General features: G+C 38.3%; 1 long non-coding RNA gene across 1 annotated transcript in view; it reads left to right on the top strand.

The window, feature by feature from the left end:
• Positions 1–21,615, top strand: part of Gm12648 — a 337,451-nt gene that overhangs the window by 1,114 nt on the left and 314,722 nt on the right. The window lies entirely within an intron of this gene.

The following is a 21,615-nucleotide window of genomic DNA, read 5'->3' as shown; positions in this document are numbered from 1 at the left end:
AGCTTGTCCCAGAGATGCTCTTGTCCCTGCCCCCGAATCTAGTTGTCTCTTCCAGTATTCTTTCCCTCTGTCCTCCCTGTACCTCATCCTTTTTCTTTTCACCCCATCCCTTACCCACCCAATCCCATCCCTTTGTCATGCAGAGATATCTAATCTATTTACAGTTCTTCTCTTGGGCCCTCCTTGTTACTTAGCTTCTTTGAATCTATGCTTTGTAGCATGTTTATCCTGTACTTTACGGCTAATATCCACTTATAAGTGAGTACATAAATCTTTCCTCCTTTAAGTTGAATGTTTTTCCTTAGGTATTTTGCCACAGTGATTATAAACAAGAAAAAAAGCACAACACAAACAAAACACCAACCAACACAAAGACAATGCAGCTACAATGGCAGTCTGTTGGATAAGCAGCTGCTAGCAGGACCAGGATACCATGGGCCTGGGACCTAGTGCAAAAGGATTTATGTCTACAACAGAACTCAGGGAAGCTCTTCCTTGTGGTTTATCTGCCTCTTGGTCTGTCTGGTAGATGCAGTCTCAGGAACCTAATGTGTGTTTGTTCTTTGTTTTCCTTATTCCTCATGAGACCTCAGCTGGCTTGAACTCAATCCTACTTCAGCCTCTTTACTACTGGGATTCCAGAAAGACATTGCTATGGCAGGGTAATGTTTTCTTAAACAAACAAACAAACAAACAAACAACCCTCCTCCAAAACTAAAAACAAGCAAAAATCACAGTCAGCAAATGAGTTTAGCTTCACCTTTGGGAAATGATTCATTTGATCATGACATTTAAGAAATTCATGTCATTTCCTTCAAGGTTCTGCTTGCAAACAGAAAAGTGATTATGAACATCCATGTACTATTAACTGCTCTCTAACTCCAGTGTCCATAGGCTCTGGTGGCCCTGGCTTAATTTTCTACTTTGATGAGATAAATGTTTTTGGTTCTTACATAAAGACTGAGATATGAAGTATTTTTCTTTCTGTGTCTCAGTTTTTTTTTCTTGACCTCATATGATGGGTTTCATATTCTCTCCTCCCTTTCTGCTCTGTCTGTCTGTCTGGAAATTAACCCTAAATCTTGCACATAAGTACTGTACTAATAAACTAGAGCCCCAGCCCTCATTCTTTTTTAGTGGACAACTAATATCCCATTGTGCACATATAGTACATTTTAAACTAATAAATTGAGTTTCTTATGTGTGTATATGTGGGTGTTTGTGAATGTTTGAACACTTGCATTATGTGGAGGCCAGAGGACAACCCTGGCTGCTTTTCCTTAGGAGCTATCATCTTGTCTTTGAGACAGGATCTCAGTGATGCAGGGCTGACCCATTTGACTGAGAAGGCTAGCCAGACAGCCATGGCATCTGCTTGTCTTCTCCTCCCTAGTGTTGAGATGATAAGAGTGTGTCACCTTATCTGGCCTTTAATGAGGATGCTGGCTATTGCACTTGGATCCTCATGCTTGTGTGATAATCACATTACCAACTGTGCCACCATCTCAGCTTCTACCCTTTCTATGTCTGTTCAATGATAGGCACTTAGGTTGTTGGCACACCTGTAGTGAGCAATGCTGCAGAAAGCATAAGGATGAAGATATCTTTTAGGCATATTGATGCCTTTACATATGTTTTCTTATTACAAACCAAGTCCCACTCCATCAGAGGACATGGAAGCACATGCACCTGTGCATGCAGACCTAACCAAACTCATCTTTTCCAGCTTCTACCATAGATATGATACCTTTACAACAAGATTATGGCCTTGGAGATGAGATTATCCTGGAGTTTTAGAGTGAGTGAGTCCTATTGTACATGTATCCTTTAGAAGAGACCACACACACACACACACACACACACACACACACACACACACAGAGAGAGAGAGAGAGAGAGAGAGAGAGAGAGAGAGAGAGAGAGAGAGAGAGAGAGACTTGGATGCATGCACACATTGGAAAAGGCAGCATGAAGACCATGCAGATTTGCTGTCACTACAGGCTCGTAGCAGTTCTCAATCTGTGGGTCACATATCAGATGTTTACATTACAGTTCATAATGGTAGAAAAATTATAGTTATAAAGTAGCAATGAAATAATTTTATGGTTGGGGGGTCACTACAACATGAGGAACTGTATTAAAGGGTATCATCTCTTGGAAGGTTGAGAGCCACTGCAATAGACCAAGTAGTGCTGGTAGAAATCAGATAGCGTAGAAGATAGGACTGATTCCTTCCTAGATCCTCTGAGAACATTATGGTCCTGTGGCACTTTGATTTAAGCTTAGCAATGCTAAGTTGGGCTTCTCATCTCCAGAAATGTAAGAGTATAAGTCTCTGTTATTTAAAAATCACCAGGTTTGTGGTAACTTGGATAACAGCCCCAAGACACTAGTGAAGTGACTTTATGTTTTGCATTTATTTGTTTTCCTGTGAGTGGGAGGTGCACATATGCTGTGGTACACAAGTGAAAATCAGAGGATAACTTGCAGGAGTTGGTTCTTTCATCCTAGCTCGTGAGTCCTGGGAATTTAACTCAGGTCAATTAGGGTTGGTAGCAAGCGACTGGGCCTACTAACTTGGCCTACTAAGCTGTCTTGCCAACTTCGTGTAGTGATTTAGGTGTAAGAAGTTTACTTTTTGCACACTTTGGCTCAGTCTTCTCATGTGCAAAAACTAAAATAATAACAATGTTTACTTCATAATGTTATAGTCAATATTACATGTATATTTATGTTCATAATACACACATATGACTTTAATAATTACAAGAAGCCTATAAGGCAGTGTTTACATATACAGAGACTATATTATGCTTTTCTTGGTCATTCTACACACACACACACACACACACACACACACACACACACACACACACACACACAAAAAAAAAATCACATGAAAGCAGAGGAGTCTGAAACTACAGAAAATGACAGTGTCAAAAGTTAGAAGAAACCTAGATCTCTCCACCACTGTGTGGAAGAAAGGAAGCCATTGATTGCAAACACCTGCATGAGGGTGACATGGGAGTAAATGGAGATTTATATCTCTCTACTGCAGAAAATCATTAATTTGATGCCTACCGTTAACAGTAGCCAGCACTGCACTAACTAATACCATTTAAGAGTTCTTCAGGCTTTTAAGGAGCATGAAGGTCACCAAGTACATTTTCCAGGCTTTAGATCTTGTTTGGGGAAGAGTCTGCCCAGAGGAAGTTGTTGATGAACTTATTGGAGGCAAATGAACACAGAATCCATGAAGGCCATTTTCAGTGAGTCACTTTTCTGCTTCTAGTTGCATTCTAATTAATATTGTGGAGCGTTAGCAAACTAAGTAAGAAGCAATTATTAGCTATCAGATTCTGGGTCTGGGAGAGAAATGATAGTACATTGTGCATAATTTTTGCATCATTAAAAATTAAATCCCATAAGCATAATGACTCAAACATCAGACTCTGACAGTATCTGCAGATGATAAACTGTGGGATGTAAGAAAACAATTTACTAGGTAATGGTGCAATATTTTTTAGTTAGACAGAATTTCTCCAAAAAGGCAAACATATATTATATATCAAATTGTTTCTAGAGATGGCAGAAGAAGACCAATTACTTAATGTTGCTTTCTTTCATGTTCAGGTCCGTCACATATAGGATGGGCTGTTGAATAGAAAGCTTTTTATACATTTTCTATCTTGTAGAAGGTAATTTAATGAGAGCAACCTGGCTTTCCTTGTCAAAGAGACACATTTGAACAATAGGTCTGTGACCTTTGTAACTGTATGGGTTTGCATAAGTTTCTTAATCTTACACATTTTCAATTTTGTCACCTACCTATTGTCTTGAGTTTTTATGCAAATTAGAGAGGGCACAGAGCGTGTTGTATTGTGTCTAGGATGGTGTGACACAGCAAATGACAGTTCTCTTCCTTGCTCCAACACACTGGACTAAAGGGGGTATGTCATGGGAGACTCTGTTTTTGCTGTGCAAGTCATGATTCTAGGTTGAACCACAATAGGAATCAAAACCTGCTATTAAATCTCACAGGAGTCCCTGAAGACCCATCTCGTTACTGGATCCTCCAAAGGAAACCTTTGTGTGTGGTGGAAAATGGTGGGGTCTGCTATGGGTATTGCAATAATTTATTAGGATTCATTTTAATACTACTTCTATTGATCAGATAGTAATATTAAGTTCTCCCCTAGGGTTAGTGAACTATCTAGCCTGGTGTTCTTGTCTCTGTTAACAGTGTCATGAGTGGGTTCCATCTCATCTTGTGGGCTTTAGACATCACCAGAAAGTGGTGGTTTACTTCCACAACATTCATGCTCCTATTGCACTGGTGGCCATATGTAGCACATATCATTTTGAAATGGAAGTCTCATGCTTGCAAATATTTTAGCATCTTAGTTTTCTTTCATTTACTGATTGGCTCTCAATCAGTATGCTTGTGTGTGTTGGGATCATGCAGTACTGGAGAATTTACATTTTTATTTAAACTTTATGAGATGGAAAGAAATAGAGAAAAATTCACATATCAAATAGGTTGAAAAGAGATGAGGCACAATAAAATTGTCTCCTCCAGATACTTAAAATTTGAAGGAAGTTTTCAAAGAAGAAAAGAAATAACAATGAAAAAATTTAGCTTGATAATGGGTATCTAAACTTCTTCCCAGTTCTGTCATTCCCAGTTTGTCACCAAGCCAGCTTGTATCAGCCCTTTGGGCTTGAGTTTTATGTTCTAGAATATGGTTGTGAAGAAAGACAATACCTAGATTTTTTTTTAGTTTGTTTGCTTGTTTCTCTGTGTAGTCCTGGCTGTCCTGGAATTCACTCTGTAGACTAGGCTGGCCTCAAACTCAGAAATCTGCCTGCCTCTGCCTCCCAAGTGCTGGGATTAAAGGCATTCGCCACCACTGCCTGGCATAACTAGATGTTTTTACTTGTCTTGTTTGTGCCTCAAAACCACTAAAGTCAACACCTAATTCATCAAGTGTTTGAGGAAATCACTCCTGGAGATTTAAAATTATGTTTCTTGTACTTTGAAGGACAGTGGCTGAAATGCCAGAACCTGAAGAGATCTAACATCTTGTTAGGGACAGTGATGGAGAATATGACACAGTGAACTGTGGAACTCTATGTTGGATATGACCTCACTACAATGGTCACACAGAGCTGTTCAAAAGAGGAATCAGAAGGAAAGTGTGTCCATTTGTAAGAGCTTCTGTCTGGTTCACAACCTTTGCAGTAATAGAGAGATAAATAAGTAAATTGATTTAAAAAATCAGGCCAGTTCACCAACTCTTTTACATACACACACGTGCACACATCTATAAAAGCTGTGATTGGATGCCAACAAGCTATTAGGATCACCCAGCAGTAGATCACAGGAAAAAATGAGACTAGAGTGCTTTTAGACAGAGAGGGCGAACAAAGAGGACCCTGCCTTCTAGCTTTGAACACCTGACATCTTTTCATGTCTTTGAAGTTTTGCTTTTTTTTTTATCATAATATTAATGGAGAGAATAGAACAGAAAGGGGAAGATAGCATGCATTTATTTATTTATTTTCTTTCTCAGAGTGAGAAAATTGTAGCTTTCAAAAGGCAAAAGCCCAGGAATTTGGAAAGGGTGGAAAAAAAACCCCAGATTGTTGTTGGGATAAATGGAGATTTCCTTCCTGGTTCTACTGCATGAATATTTATCAAGGGTCTATTAAGAGCCGAATCCTAGATCTTCACAAAGGAAAAGTGAATGGGCAAAGATAATGCAGTATTTATAATATATCTGACTTGATGTGGACTTGCATTAGTAACGTGTGGCATTTCCAGGGATCAAGAGAATGGAAGAGTAGACTGGGGTGACGGAGAGGCTGCCTGGGGATGCACTGGGGGAGATGAGAGCCCCAGAAACCAAATAGGAAATGAATAAAAAGATTCTGGAATGTTTTATAGAAAGACATTATCAGGTAAAATAACGAGAAGAGAGGTTATTAAAGGCAAAGACCATGGTGACCAGGAACATACTGACAGAATTAAAGGTGTTACTGAAAGGATTAGGTCTGGAATTAGAGCGTCTCAGAGGGGTTGACATTGTGCCGTGTTAGCTCTACAGTTGAAGGTAGAAAAGGAGAAGAGACACATTTATTTATAGTAAAGAAATAGCATAACTTTTCCCCCCTGTGGTATATGGGAGAAACTGAACATATAGACAACAAAAAGGATCTTTGACTATGTTGTTACTTGATTGCGATTATCTCCTTACTCTATGCAGCTCTAGGACATTATGCTCAATTTGTACAAACATAAATGAGAACGCAGAATTTTTCACTAATATTAATTAATTAATTAATTCACTTTACATCCTGATTGCAGTCCCCCTCCCTTCTCTCCTCCTTGTCCCACTTTTACAAATCCCTCCCCACATCACCCTTTCCCCTTCTCAGAGAAGAGGAAGCCCTACTCAGTTACCACCCTGCCCTGGTCCATCCAGATTCAGCAGGACTAAGCACATCGTCTCTCACTGGAGAACTCAGAAATTTGTAAGTACTGCTTGGCCAAGGTTCCTAAGTGCTGGGACTAGGATTCCGAGCCAAGTCTAGGTGCTTTGCCAATGAAATGGGTTGAAGCAGGGGCGATTTACCTAGGAGACTGAAACCACAAGTAGTTTTAAGGAAGCAATGTTGAAAATTGTTATTAGTGGTGGTAGAGGATGTGGATCTGTGGGCCTTGTGATGGGAATACATAATACTTTGGGCTTGAATCTCAGCAACCAGGTGGGGGAAAAGTATAAAACATGGAAAGAGGCGATCAAGGGTTCACAGAAGTAGCAATTGCAGGAAGGAGCCACTGACTTTGAGGTTGAGGGAGGAACTGAAAAAAATCTGAATGAAATCTACAAGTCCCTGTAGGTTGGCTGTGTTGGTGTCTGTGGGAGCTAGACACCACCTGCGAACTAGAATTAACTGCGCTACCAGGGTTGGTTTCTTTTGCCAGAGGCAGTTAACTCCACAAGAGTGATTGATGCTCAAAGAAACCTCTCTCTGGAAGGTGAGAACCCCAATCCCCCTTTTCTTTCTCCTGACCAGTATTTTGCTTTAGCCTTCTGACCTATTGGCAAAAGCCGCTGACAAAGGAGGAAGGAGCTTCAAAGATCATCCCTAGAAAGAAAGGTGAGATTGAAGTAGGAGGACAGCTTAACGATTACTACAAGAGATGGTCAGGACTGTGGGTTCTCCATGCCTGTCCTGAGCAGTTTTGAAGGGTATTGTGCCTAACAGAAGGAGTAACAGATTCTCATACTGGTTTTGGAGAAATTGACACCAGCAGCCAGGTTTCACTAATCTCTGTGAATTAATGTAAAACTCAAAACTACAAAATACATTAGAAGCATAGCTCTAGCATTTAAGTATATACAGAATCACTTTAATTGGATGTTAAATAAAAATGAGTATTAATTGCCCTGTGCAATGAGGTAGAAGAAAAGACAATTAATTGTTTAGCTACTGAACACTCTGTGTTGGGACATAAGGACAATTAACTTAAAAGTATTACTCAGATCCTATACTTCCCTCCCCTCCTTAAATGTTTCTCTTTTCCAAAAGCAAAAGAGAGCAGAACAAAGCGAACTCTTCCCACAAGAACAACACTTGTGTAAAAGCTAAACAGAAACAAAGACAGAGAAAGCATCCCAAAGCCCACAGGAATGGCAATTCCTGGTTAACTGTAAAAAATGGAGAATGTAATTGAGACAGATGACCAGACGTAGAAAAAATAAACCTCACCATTAAAATCTAATTAAATATTTGCATTTCAGCATTAAGTTTCTTCTCAAAAGTTTTTATGAGCAGCAGGGTGACAGTGAAGATTATTGACTATAATTTGCCCAAGTTTTTTAAACGAAATTAGTTTTGTGCAATATATGGAAGGGCGACTGCGTCACCCTTCCCCAGCGGCTGCTTTATTATTCTTTTAAAGTGAATCATTTATAACTGTTCTCGCAGGTCTTTTATCAGCCACTTATCTCCTTCAACTGGACTTGTGACGCCAAGGGATAAAATGAATTGCTGGCTAATATTGTGGGAATTAATCAGACCACAACAGCGGGAGAGTAATGACTTACTTACAGTGAGATATTTGCATTTGGCAGCGAAATCAAAACAAAAATATAAGGACATTTAATCTTTGGCTTCACCATGAACATTGGAACATGTTGACAGTTCAAAGAGATAAAAATAAATACAAAAACTGTCTTTTCATTTTGGGTGATTACCTACTCAGAAGCACACATTCTGTGAAGGAAGGTCTTATTTGATACGATATACATATTTTATCCTTTGCATGAAACTGGTCCAAGTTCTTGAGGTTTGTCCTCATTCAATCCATGAAACAAGCAATTGCCCTTCACCTCACTTTCTGCTTTGTTCTGTTTCCTTCTGCCTCTTAGCCCTTAGTCCCACAATGATATGAAAAAATGGTAGAGATAAGCAGACTATGGCAGAGATATCCCTGTTGATGCTCCGTGTAAACAGTTTCAAATGCTATTTTCTCTTTTCTTACCAGCTAAATTCATCAAAAATTATAATTAGGTTTTTGGTTGCTATACAAGTTTCCAAAATAATATAAGGAATTATTTTCTAATTTGAGTTCAGTGCCTCAAAAACATTGAGGCTATTTTCTGTAACCAAAGCCACATTCTCTCATTCCTATGTCTGCAGTGAGCATGTGAATGGTCTCCATCACTATTTAGTCCTGCCCATTTATAGAAAGGGAGGTGTTCTCAGAAATCATGGATCCTGATCTTTGTTGGGTACATACCCATGTATACAAAAAATGGTTGAAAAAAACCAAACACACATATTTTCTCCCCACCTCTGAGGATGTATTATGTTGAGTAAAGCATATAGACTATAAGACATTCACATTCAAATCCCATTTCTACTCCTTAAATGCTGTTTCCGGGTCATGACATATCATTTCTTGAAACATAATTGTTCTTGAGAGTAAAAGGAGAACAATTATTGTATCCTGAGAGCCATTGTGAAGAGTGGAAATTGTAAACTAAATGTGCATGGCATTTACCTAATGAATGAGAACAATGGTTGCTTCTTTGATGTTGAACTATCAGACTCTGTTTTCTGTGGTTCTAGAATGTATTATATATAGCAAACAATGAAGCCTATGCACATGGCTGTGGCTGGTCTGGTGCTAGAGTTGTGAGGACTCTAATCTCCAAATCTGTGCATCTATACATTAGCATAGATGTACCCAAGGGGTGGGGGGGTGGGAGGGGAGAGAGAGAGAGACCGTGGAAAGATCTTTTACATCTTATATATTTCCCATTCTAGAACTATTTGATGCCTCTCTTTGTAGATATAGACTCATCAACGTTAGAGACAGTGCTTTAATTTCTTTTAAAAAAAAGAATTTTATTTAGGTATGTTTATCTCTCTCTCTACCTACCTACCTACCTACCTACCTACCTACCTACCTACCTACCTACCTACCTACCTTATCTATCTATCTATCTATCTATCTATCTATCTATCTATCTATCTATCTATCTATCTATCTATCTATCTATCGTGTGTGTGTGTGTGTGTGTGTGTGTTTGTGTGTTTGAGGGTAGGTGTGCCTATGGAGATCAGAAGAAGGTGTTAGATCCCCTGAAGGTTTTTATCTGCCTGTTAGCAATGCTGGGAACTGAACCCTGGTATTCTGGAAGAGCAGACTCTGCTCTTTCTTAACTGCAGAGCCAGCTTCCCAGTTTCTATTAATATTGCTGTAAAAATATTGTTCAAGTGGCATATAGCAGATAATAAAGACTAAATCAAACGTATAATCAAGGGGAGTATTACTAGTTTCCTTTATGCTGATATGATAAAAGACAAACCTTCCAAAAGCCACTTAGGAGGGAAGAGGGCTCATTTTAGCTTACACTTCAAGATAATAATTCATCACCAAAGGAAGTCAGGGTAGGAACTCTAAGCAGGGACCTATATAGAAACTATACAGGAATGCTACTTACTGACTTATGCTCAGCTAGCTTTCTTATATAGTCCAGGAATATCTGACTGGTCATGGTAGTACTTACAATGGGCTGAGCCCTCCTACATTGATTGGCAATCAGTGCAGTTTAATCTCCTAGCAGGCATTGTCGTTCCTTTCCCAAGAATCCTGACTTGACTTTGCTATTTGCCAATGAACTGTCCCTTTGATATTTTGTCAGAATTTGATTCAGAATAAAACCTAGGAATGGAAAATAGATTTCTCTTGTGAACCAGCTATACAAGAAACAAAGAACTATTGGATAGTCATTTAGTTTCTACTCTGAGAAAAGAGCATGTCCAAATCTGGTAGTTGTCACAGGCCTGAATCAGGAGAAACAACACTATGAGTTTGTAGTGTTCTTGCTCTAATTTTCTTATACATGTTAAAATTGAAGCCTTTGGAGATTTTCCTTGATGTTCAAAGGCTTGGATGGGAAGAGTGGGAAAAGGTCGGATCTGATTCTTGTTCTTCATATTAATATATCTTACACGTCACTGCAGCAAAGGATGACTCTTGATACATAGAGAGATGATATGGGCTCCAAGATAGCCCTCTTATTGCCAGATGCTGGGCAAATGTGTGGCCAAAATGTCAGTGTCCAGCCATGTCTCAGTATGTATCAAACTTTAAAGTATCTAGCTGAGAATGAAAAACATACAAGGAATCGTCTTCACTGTTGGTGGATTTAATGTGAAATTCCAATTCAAAATCCATAATGGTGTCAGAGAGGCTGGGTTTGTTTACTCCCTGCTCCTTAAAACAAAACAAAACAAAACAAAACAAAAAACAAAATCTTGAGAGTAGATAGTTTGTAACTTAAAGAAGTTTATTTCTCATATCTCCAGGGGTGGGAAAGTTCAGTCTCAAGGTGTTGGGCTCTGGATAGGGCAGTCTTTTCCAGGCTGTGATCCTTAGCTTCTTGCGGTGTCTTAAACATGGTGGAGTATTGAATGGCAAGAGAGAACAAGAGAAACCCAACTTGCAGACTCAAGCCCTTTTGTATTTGATATTCATCTATTGGTAAAGGTGGAAGCCTCATGACTTTAATGGGAGACATCCTATTAGGCCATATCTCTTAGCAATATTGTCTTGAGGATTTGGTTCCCAGCCTATGGCTTTCAAGGAGCACAATTAGACTATAGCAGCAGCAGGCTATCTTCCCCAGCTTCCACTTTCTTGTCATACCATACACAGGCACAGTGAGGGCAAATGGGCAGTTTTTGTCATGGTTTAATTTGATGAGTATATTATAATTATCGGACATAGGTTAATCTTGTAAAATGATGACAACATGCTGAATGCAAAAGTTTCAACACTACAACCAAATCTGAGGAATCACTCAAGCCAGTTACACTACTCAGAATGACAAGGCATGACCCCTGACACACAGCCTTCCAGGAGCCTCTCTGCAGAGAGAATCAGAGGGTAGCAAGTTTAACGATCTGTTCCACTCAACTGAACTGAACACCATAGCAATCTTTCCACTTTGTTAAATCTCAGTCTCCACCGCATTTAAGTTTTTATTATGGAAAAACTTCAAAGTCTACAGAAGTTCCTGTCCATGTGTTAACATGACCTGTTATCCAATCATGCTGTGAGTCTGCTTCTGACTCCTCCTCCTCACTCCCCATCACTGGGCTGTTTAAAGTTCCAGATGTCATATTTCTTTTACTTTATCAGAGATACTGCAACAGATTGACACAAATTAAGTGTCTCAAGCAAGGGGAAATTTATTTTCTCAGGACCATGAAGCCAGAGGTGTGAACTCAAGGCACTGACAGGAATGGCAGGTCTTTCCCTTGGCTTCTTGCAATGGCAAACCATCCTTGGCTCACAGATGTCTCTGTCACATGGCCTTTTTGTCTGCGTATGTTATGTGTTTCTCTGTATCACCCTTTAAAACAAACACAACAGCCATTGAATTTATAGCCACCCCTCAAATTTTAAGGGAAAATAATCTTTCCTACCTGTGTCTCAGAACTCCTGTTCTGTTTTTGAATATTCCAGTTTTAGACAGTTTTATACTGACAATAGTGCTGGTCATTTCTAAATTTCTAGTAAAGAGCATCTATCTTTTAACTCTTCTGGCTGGGTCATGGCATTCAAGTTCTCAATCTGATATGCGTTGCTGAGCAGTCTCCTAGATTATCTCCTAGAAGTACTAGCATCTCCCACAGTGTGAGTGTGCACTCAACAAAACCATATTTTGTTCATTTTTTGAGGTTTACTGATTTGGTAGGTGAGAAATTTTCTTATTTTGTATTTTTAAAAAATTACAAGTAGGTAAAGATGTTTTAAGAAATATACAATAGTGGTGAGAATCAGCAAAAAGAGCAGCTAAGGAATGCTTGAGTACTGGAGCTCACAAGTGATTCAGAAAAAATATCATTTCCACGAACACTACTTGTATCAAGAAGTTCAGTGGAAAAGCACTGGGGGAATGCTATTAATCTTCTATATGTAGGGCATATACATTACACTGTGGGATGCTTATAGTAGAAAATGAATGCCCTGCAGATCAAGAAAATAACCTCTTTAAGTTTCTGTGGACAATTGTAACAAAATGTCCAATCTAAAGGAATTATTGCCCATTGGAGGTCACTTCTTTAACCAAGGGGCAATCCTTTTTCCAATTACATATTTCACAGCCAGGTTGTATACTAGGCTTCTGTTCATTTAGAAAAAAGAAACGAAAATACCATTTTAGATATTCTCCTGTCCCATTTGCCATCAGTCAGACCTATTGGGTTAGCTAACAGAATTATATGGGGTGTCACCAATTCTCTGCTGAAAGATCAAATGGCTTTGGAGACTTGAGTGACCCAAAACGATCGTTTAAGATGTCAGAAAGTCTGTCTTTGTCTCATATTTTGCCATCTTTCATTAGCAGCTTTGATTTAGAAATACCAAGTTTTTGTTTTATAATTATCATAGTAGTATATGTTTTATAATATGTACTTCATGAGGTACTACTTATAGTAAATTGTGGACTCTTATTCATGTCTCTATAAGAATAATTTGGAGTATATTTCTAAGGTTTGTCTATGAAACACTGCATGAGAACATTATTAATAGTTTTTAAAAAATGAAATTGAGTTTACATTCTCCTGAAATTTCATTAAAAATCCCTGATTCATACACATTGCAAATTTTCATCATGGAAGTATAGATATATTTCATTTTAATAGCTGCAGTATACACCTCTGGAAAAATATATCATGTTTAGTTGTTTCCCCTATTGATTTGGGTTGTTGCTGATTTTTCATTTCTGCAAAAAAATGCTTCACATTTTTATATGTGACATTTGATTCTGAAAGCATTTCCATGGAAGAGATACTTAGATGATTAGTTGCCAAATCAGGGAATAAACGTGTACTTTACATGTTGATAGGTAGAGTCTACTAACTCATCATCCCCCTTTCCCCTAAAGAAAGTTCCTTGGAGTTAGGAGAAGGACTGAAGGATCTGAAGGGGTTTGCAACCCCATAGGAAAAGCAATAATATCAACCAACCAGACTCCCCAGAGCTCCCAGGGACTAAACCACCAAGAATAAAGAATATACATGGAGGGACCCATGGCTCCAGCTGCATATGTATCAGAGGCATCAAGGGTAAGGGAGACCCTTGGTCCAGTGAAGGCTTGATATCCCACCATAGGGGAATGCTAGGGTGGTGAGGCAGGAGTGGGTGAGTAGGGGAGCATCTTCATAGAAGCAGGGAGGAGGGGGATACGATAGAAGTTTTTCAAAGGGGAAACTGGGAAGGGAGATAACATTTGAAATGTAAATAAATAAGCAATAAAAAAAGAAGGCTCCTCTGGATCTATTCCCAATCTGTGCTTTACTTTGAATTTTGTTTTCGTGAATTAGACATTATCTCTGATTACATGAAATCAAAATTTCTAGAGGTTCCCAAACTCTTCAATTTCCAGTTCTAGAGATTCTTTGTGTCTTTTTCTTCCTCCCTTAGCTGAGAGTGAAACTGGTCTTGTACATTCTTATAAAACAGAGGACCTAGGGGATCCACCTGCCCCACTGAAGGATTTGGTAATATTCTGTTTGAGGAATGCTCAATGGAGGAACCTAAAAGTAGCTCTTACTTTGGTGAGCTCATGCTTTTGGAAGTTCCTTTTAAATTTTTATTTATTTATTTATTTATTTATTTATTTATTTATTTATTTATTTATAGTGCAAATAGACCTTACCTAGCAAACTGTGCAACAAATGATGACAGAAAATATTTGTTGAATTTCTACTGTGTACCCAGTGTAATGCATACCTATCTAATCTCTCTTTCTCTCTGTTACACACACACACACACACACACACACACACACACCCCACATACAGAAACCCCCTCAAATCATCTCTACCTATTATATTGACCTAAGGCTCAAAGAGAAGACATTTTTTTTCCCACAGAACAACTGACCAAAAATCCAAGATTTACACATTTGTTTAAAGCCAAAGTCCAAATTTCTTGATGACACAAGGCTCTTTCTCACAAGTCACATCAGGCTTTGGTTGACTCTAATTTTTTGTTTTTTAAGGAATCTCAGTTTGCAGTATAGGCTGATCTTGAGCTTGCTATTCTCCTGCCTCAGCTAGTGGAATGGTGGAATTTTAGGTGTTTGCCATGACAACAAACTTTATCGGCTCTTAATAGTTCATTGTTGGGGGGATTTTTGAGCACACTGGCAGATTTTTGAAATTAATTATGGTCCGCCAAGCATTCATTTTGTAGTTTGCTGATTCATCAAGCATTGATCAAACATTTACTATGTGCCATATGTTTAAAATGAATGGGTTGGAGAGATAGCTCCGTGGTTAGTTAAGAGGGCATACTGCTTGTGCAAAGGACTCAAGTTCGGTTCTCAGAACCTGCTTCAGGCAGATCCTGGGTCTCCAACTTTAGGTAATCTGAGACCTTCTTCTAGACTCTGTGGGTCATGTGTACACACCTCACACAGACACACATATAACTTTTAAAATCTAAAAAAAAAGAAAGAAAGAAAAAAATGTAGTTTCTCTTCCTGAGGATTTCAAGGCCAGATAATGATATAAATCAAATACAGACAGAAGACAGAGCTAGCTGTAAGAGAAGGGACACATTCAAGGAGTCCAGGGGCCCAGAAAGCACCCATTTTGTACATTAGGCAACATCTGAGTAATGGTAAGGCCTGAATATATCTCCCACAAAACATCCCAGGATGCACTTTTAAAACCTGGGTAAGAGTCAGGCTAGATGTGCGACTTTTGAGGAGAAAAGAGCAGAGATTTAGTGTTTCAAATGGGAAAAAAAATTTACCTGATAATATAATTTCAATTTTTCAATGATTCAATGAAACAGAAATCACTGGTAATTTTCTGCATCATTTCAAATCTTCCTGGGCGCTCACACTCAGAGAGAGATACACATGTAATTTTATTTGCACACTCTCCTGAAATTCTCTGTCTTCATTCCAGAATAAAAGGTACTTTTCATCAAGATATTTCTTACCTTGCACCCTTTAAATAGGCACACACTGTATCAGTATGTGAGTCTGTCAGTGGTAACTCAGCTTCAAAGGACATTTTGCTAGTCATCAACTTTTATATTGGAAAACCACTGAAATGGATCTCTGAATGCACTGCTTTGGAATTTTGTTGTATTTGTTTCCAGATGGGTTAAAAAAGATTTATTTTAATTACTTATATTTATAATATTAACGTGTGTGTGTGTGCCTGTGCACCCATGTGTACATATGAGTACAGGTGTCCCTGGAGGTCAGATATGTTGAAACTTTCTGGCACTGGAGTTAACAGTGATGGTGAGCCACCTGATATGGGTGCTGGAAATTGAGTTCTTTTCTTTAAGCATTCTTAACCATTGAAACTTCTCTCTAGCCCCCTCAGTGGGGAAAATTTCTAGAAAAAGAAATGCTGAACTAAGCCAGAACATACGTATTGCCAGACTGTGATAAAAAGGACTGTGCCTATTGCACCACTCTTGTAGAATATCAGAATTTCAGAAATTACTTTTAAATCAGAAGGATTCAGTACAGATCCTGGCTTAGCTACTTTCTACATCTTATAAAGTGGGTGTGTCATGCAAACATGGTTTCCACTTCTTAATGTCTGAAATTCATTAGCAATACATAATAGCAATACATATACATACATAATAGCAATACATAATAATAATACATAATACATAGGTGGACTGGGTTAATATTTATGAATAAGAGATTAGGTGGGTACTTGGCACATAGCAAGGATATCTATACGCTAGTCCCTGGGTCTGTAGAAGGATTAGGGTGCTAACAATACAGAAAGCATGCATTTTATTCTCAGAATAAAACAATTCTGGACCTCTGGTTTATTTTATGAATAATTATGCATACGGAAGGACTTTAGAAGGGTGTTCTAAAGAGACCAGAGCTCTGTCCATATGTATTCTATATTCTGTATTCTATATTCTACATCTTTCATGGCACATCCTCCTAATGCTTGCCCCTTTCTACATGTTTCTCAGATTTACCACATCCCCCCAAACCTCCTGTGTGCCTGAGTGGTGAGGTTTGAGAGTGCATTTTCTTTTTTTTAATACAAAGGATGATCTATAATCTGGGGCTGCTTCATGAAGTCCTAGATTGCTTGCAGTGAGATAAATTGGATCTGCATAGTAACACATTAAAGACAGGGACATCTGCACAGCTTCCCCTGGTGCTTTATAACTGGTCGCTTCCTTTAAAATCTGCATCTGTTACATAGCTCCTAAGTAAATGGTGCACATTTTGCTTAAAGACAGGACAGACTGTAAGGACTAAATTTTATTTTTTTCTGACCGTTAGTGTCTGTCATCAAGCAGATTGCGAAAATGTGCGCAGTTCTGAGCTGTAAGAAGGCATTTTGTATGCATCCCCATAGGGGAAACATTTAATTCCCTTAAAAACGAGTGCATACATTTATTTAATATACATATTTATTCCTTTATTTAGGGAATATTTGTGACTCACAGCAGGGAACTCTGAATTTACATATTGTGATACGTTTTAAAGGAGTGATTTATAAAACTATCCTTTTTTTTCCCTCTTGAAAGAGTGGTGTAATTTTAATAATGGCTGAAGCTGGGTCATGGGGACATGTAGGGATGCTATAGTATTCTCATGGCCTTGTACATGTTTAGAACTTGGCTAAATACAATTTAGACTGAGAAGATTATGTATTCATGAGCATAAATATACCCAGTGTCCATATACTATGTCTGTAGCAGAACTATACCACTCCACATTAGACTGAGGAGAGATCCCAAGGGCTCAGTGTAAAATCAAATGACTGAGCACACCCATTGTTCTGTTAGTCTTTGATTAGAGTCAAGTGTTTTTGTGGTATTATGGTCCAGCTGCACAGTGGAGAGCCAGGCTAATTCACTTTGAATTGTAAATGTCCAACATAAGATTTTTATCTCAATCCCGTTCTGTGATCCCATCTTCTGATTATTGGAGTTTTCAGTCTATGGATCATTCATGCTTCCTTTTTCTTGTATGAAGGGATGTTGAGCTTTTCAAGTGATGCAAGACAAACTTAGAACATTCACTCTGGTTTTGAATTTCAGTCCTATGTAACTTTGAGCAATATCTGATTTCTCTGAAAGTCTGTGTATCGCCCCCCCCCCCCCAACAGAATTGATGTGAAAGAATCCTTCTAGGATGTTGGTAAAGATGAAAGGAAGTTGAATAAGATATTCTTTACAAACTGTTAAGTCTTTGTAGCTGGAGGATGTTGTAATTGTTTCCTCAGAGAAGTTCTAAGAATAAGAAAAAAAAAATTGGTGCCCAGAGTTCAGAATATACATGGGTCAGAATCATATCTTCTATCTGTGGGAAATGAAAGGGAAAAGTTTGATGACATTTTTCATACCAAGTAGTTGTTTTCAAATGTTAGCATGCCCATGGGAACTTGCTAAGATTTCTGACTGCAGACCAGGTCCCTAGGAAGCTGTTTCAGAAAGTTTAGGGTGAGGGCAAGGATTTGCATTTTGTAATGAACATCCCTGGTGATTCTGATGTGCATAGCTCAACGATTACAGAGATTACATTTTGGAGAACACAGCTTCTAAGGTATAATATGTTATCTTTTTGAAGGTTTTAAAGTGTTTTTTTTTTCTAGTTTGAAAGAAGATTCTGGAAGGAGGAAATATGCAATCCAAAAGAAATAAATTAATTGGAAAGAAACGTCAAATATAGCATGTTGGAAAAAAATTTGAATGCAAACTCCCTACGATACTTCAAATGGCATCCCATAATCACAATTAAGCTTAAATAAGGACACGCCTGTAAAAACTTGTCTCCCTGCTTTATATTGATGGCTCTCCAGGTGATCCTGTATCTATGTGGATGCAGCCTTAAGGGCGTATTACTGTGGAGACTTTGTTTGTATTTTCTGAATTACTTTGAGTACAATTATTGTTTTGTCAGGAAACCATAGCTTATCCTTTAGGTAATTGACTTTAGAGAGCTTTGTTGCATTGTTAAATGTGATTTTTATTTAGACTTAGGTCTAAAACATTTCCTGTGGGAGATACATCTTTAGCTTTGTAATGGAAAAATAGGTTTTGATTAAAACAAAATTGCTTTATAGTCAATTTTTTACAAGTATTGGGACAATTCCATTAGATGAGATTGCCCTGTGTGACTACTCTCCAAATGTTATTTACTTTTTTATAATATAACATTACTCAGTATTCTCTTTATTTTCTTAAATTTGCCTTCTTCATTCAGATTGTTGCAGTCTGGTTTCCTAATTATTCAATACTTAAACCAAATAATATGAGGGATATAAAAGTGTTTTGGAAGCTATAAAATTATAAATATGTAGGAGGTTTTTAATATTGTAGAGTTTTGTTCTTCATTGCACCCTTTGAGCCATTTCTAGATTCTCTGAGGGTTATTATGAAGGATATTGCACGCACACACACACACACACACACACACACCCCACTACTGTATCCTTAGAGTTATTGTACCGTGTTGGTTATTGGAACAACCAATATTACTGCTTAAGTTGGTGAGGACAACACCAATGGACAAGTCAAAGTAGACAGGAGAAACCTATGAGGTCTCAAACCTACACAAAGAACTATAAACAACTGAGGAAAGCGGGGATCAAGAAAGGTGAAAGGTGGTCTTCCCAAGAGAAAAATGGTTGTCCATTGTCAAATGGTCAGCCCTGAAATGTACACACAAGTAACCTTTTATGGATCAAGCTGATTGTACAGAGGAATATATATATATATGTATATATATATACATATACATACATGTATATATTCACACACACACACACACACACACACACACACACACACACACACACACACAGGTCAGAGTTACCATTAGATGTAACTAGAGGTCTGAGGGGACTGAGGAGAGGCTAGTGGGCTTTGTGTTGTGGTTAACAGAGTTGGTGATGATGATATGTAAGAGAAGGTATGTATAATGTATATATACACATATATATACAATAACAATTAATGAAATAGGAGACCATAAATTTAAAGGAGAATGAGGAGAATAGGGGTTTTATAGGAGGGTTCAGAAGCAAAAGAGGGAAGGAAGAACTGTTATAATTATATTATAATCTCAAAAAAATTTATAAAAGAAGAAAAAGAATGGGTGAAATAAAAAAAAACCCAGGGGAACATACAATCCTTGTGAAAATGGTAGGGGGAGATTTGCTAACTAAAGGATGAAAACAAAGTATCTTGTTCATTTGCACATTTTATTCTACCCCAAATTGTGAGCAGTCTGGCAGATATTGAATGTGGAATTTGCCATTTAAGTACAAATCAATTAACTACTAAGGAACTAAATTGCACCGTTGCCACTTGTCTGTTAAATAACTTGGATTAAAGGAGGAGGAAGTCGTGGGAGTCGGAGTAAGCATTAGATGTAACTAGAGGTCTGAGGGGACTGAGGAGAGGCTGGTAGGCTTCGCGTTGTCGTTAACAGTGTTGGTGATGATGTTGCATCTGAGATGTGTTGCTAATGACCACAGTGGTCTGCAGCTGATATTGGTAGTTGATCATCAGCGAGAGATCTGTCAGTGTCTGTGGTGGTAGACATACTGGAAACTGTAATGGTAAGTTGGGATGGTAGCTGGTGCTGGCAGGAAGGGTGTTTGATGCTGCTGTGGGTGGTAGGTAGCAAAGTTACCAGTAAGGCTGCAACGCCAAAGGTGATCATAGGGCTTATGCAGACATGTGGTGTCACATGACCTTTACAGTTTAAAATATGTCTGTGGCTGAAAACAAATAATGGAAACTCAGTAAGTTTACTTGCAAGGAGATTTATCACACTAAACACTCACTTTGCAGATGCTCTCTAAGCATTTCCTTAATTACAGATATTTAGCATCCTGCTGAGCCAAAAAGCACCACTCCTGTCAATTTCAACACAGTGCACAAGTTCCTTCAATAAATAATACTCAACTCCAATTACTGAAAACTTTTGGAGTAAAATTGGCTTCTCCTATTCAATACAATGAACTTGAATTTTTTTAAATCATGCAATAATGCAATTTATTTGGGAGTTATCTTTTATCTCTGGAATTATACCTTCTGAGACTTGGTGTCTGTCTCCTACTCTTAACTGCCAAGGAAAAGAATTTCATTTGTAATGAACTTTCTTGTTACTTCATAAATTAGCACAAACATATCACTTTAAAGATTGAATCCACAAGCCAAACCATCCAGTAGAGTATATTGTTCTTTTCCCCCTTGACTTTGTGAGATTACACAAAAATGCACAAAGTGTCATTTTCTATTTTATTATTTATTTAAAGTTAGCTCGTGCCTTCTCCTTATCAATAGGTGACTAATCTACCAGCTCTGAGAACCATATTAGATTATAAAGACCAGCATGCACTCTATTAAAAAAATTCAGGAGGAGTTAGGGGAAGGACTGAAGGAGCTGATGAGGTTTGCAGCTCCATAGGAAAACCAAAAATATCAACCAACCAGAACCCCTTCCCAGAGCTCTGAGGAACTAAACCATCATCCAAAGAATACACATGGAGGGACCCATAGCTCCAGCTGCACATGTAACAGAGGATGGCCTTGTTGGTCATCAATGGGAGGAGAGGCCTTTGGTCTTGTGGAGGCTTGGTGCCCTAGCCCTAGCATCGGGGGATGCTAGGGTAGAGGGGCAGGAGTGGGTGGGTGGGTAGGTGGGGGAGCACCCTCATGGAGGCAGGGAGGAGGGGGTCAGGATGGGGGGTTTTCAGAGAGGAAACCAGGAACGGGATAACATTTGAAATGTAGATAAACAAAATAACCAATAAAAAATTAAAAAAAAATTTTATGCTGCTTAAGCAATTGGAATATGTCTTCCAATTTGATATAGCTCAGTTTATCAGGTATGTAGATGTATACATGTAATTACCAGTTTATATCTATTGAATATTTGTAGCAGAGACTTTATATACATAGTTTCCTGGAATGTTATCTCTACTGTAAATATAAATAAAACAAAGTCCTATTCTGTGGCTTAGGTGGATTTTGAGTATTTATGAAATTAATATAAATTATATCTC

This window comes from Mus musculus, chromosome 4 (assembly GCF_000001635.26).
Source record: "Mus musculus strain C57BL/6J chromosome 4, GRCm38.p6 C57BL/6J".
NCBI classification, from domain to species: Eukaryota; Metazoa; Chordata; class Mammalia; order Rodentia; family Muridae; genus Mus; species Mus musculus.
This window is presented reverse-complemented; position numbering and strand designations above follow the sequence as displayed.